This window comes from Protobothrops mucrosquamatus, unplaced genomic scaffold (genome assembly GCF_001527695.2).
Source record: "Protobothrops mucrosquamatus isolate PMUCROS unplaced genomic scaffold, P.Mucros_1.0 scaffold2709, whole genome shotgun sequence".
Classification (NCBI taxonomy): Eukaryota; Metazoa; Chordata; class Lepidosauria; order Squamata; family Viperidae; genus Protobothrops; species Protobothrops mucrosquamatus.
In genome coordinates this window covers 16953-18442 of record NW_015388754.1, presented here as the reverse complement: position 1 = coordinate 18442, position 1490 = coordinate 16953, and positions in this window count along the sequence as shown.

The window sequence follows — 1490 nt, the reverse complement described above, 5'->3', positions numbered from 1 at the left end:
GGTTAGATAGTATTTAGCAGTCAGGCGAATTATGCAATAGCTCAGACTGCAGTTGTAATTTTCAGAGTATGTGTGTGAGAACCTCTTTGCAAGTGTGCAGGAGAGTAATAATGACTCAATTGAGCCCAGAGGTAGGATGAGGCAAGGATTCAGGGCCTGCTGCTTATATAAACAAAAACAACCAAATCAGTTTATTCAGTGATTAGTGAAACTGACTAGAATCAGAGCAGAAGAATTAAGTCCCAGTTCATTGAAAAGGCTACTATGTCCTTTGCACCAACTTCCACTGAGGAGATGCAGGATTTCTTTATGATTTCTATGTATTTATTTACAACTTATAAACCTGCACACCTCAGTACTGACTCTGGGTGGTAACAAATTTAAAGCAAGTCCCGTATGATTAATATTGTCCAATGTGATTAATATTTATATGTTACTTATATGTAGGGGTATAGGTCTATACATATGTTGTGTATAGTATGTTTCAATGTGTGTTATGTATGTGTAAACTTGGAGAGCAAGCAACTAAATTTCATTTGTAATGTGTGCCATTGTACCCACAGTAAAAAATGACAATAAAGGTTATCTATCTATCTATCTATCTATCTATCTATCTATCTATCTATCTATCTATCTATCTATCTATCTATCTATCTATCTATCTATCTATCTATCTATCTATCTATCTATCTAAACACAAATTTAAAAAACACCATAGAGGAAACCAACTTATATCCTGACAGGAACACACAATACACATCAGGTGGATCAATTCCAGCCTTACCCAGGGTCTTGTTTTCAGAAATTATTTCTTTATTAAATTTATTTGCAAGGCTTTGTTGAAGTCTTGCAAGGTGAGGGTCATCTGAAGTGAGTCAGTCTGGTGAAGGTGCTGGTTTAGGAGACAGTGAGTTCTAATTCAGCCTTAGGCATGAAAGTCAGCTGGGAGGAGTCTGGGCCAGTCACTTCTCTCTGCTTTACAGGGTTATTGTGAGAAAAATAGGAGGAAGAAGGCATTTGCTACCTTGAGCTACTTATAAAATAATAAAGGTGGGCTAAAAATCCAATAAATAAAAACAGAAGTCTTCAAACTTGGTCCTTTTATGATTTGTGGACTTCAACTCCCAGAATTCCTCAGCCAGGCACGCTGGCTGAGGAATTCTGGGAGTTGAAGTCCAGAAGTCATAAAAGGACCAAGTCTGAAGACCCCTGAAATAAAACTTTTCTTGCCACAGCAGAGAAAGTGAAGCAAATGACACCGTGTGATGGATTTATTTATTTATTTTATTTATTATTTATTAATTGCATTTATATCCCGCCCTTCTCCTTTCGGACTCAGGGCGGCTGACAAATTAGATAAAATACTAACATATATACATATTATGCCTAATTAAAAATTTAATTAAAAACGAAATATTTGAATATGTCCAATTAAAAGTAATTAAAACCCCTATAAAATCCCCTAGGCCAGTCCCGCTAGCTGGAACAAC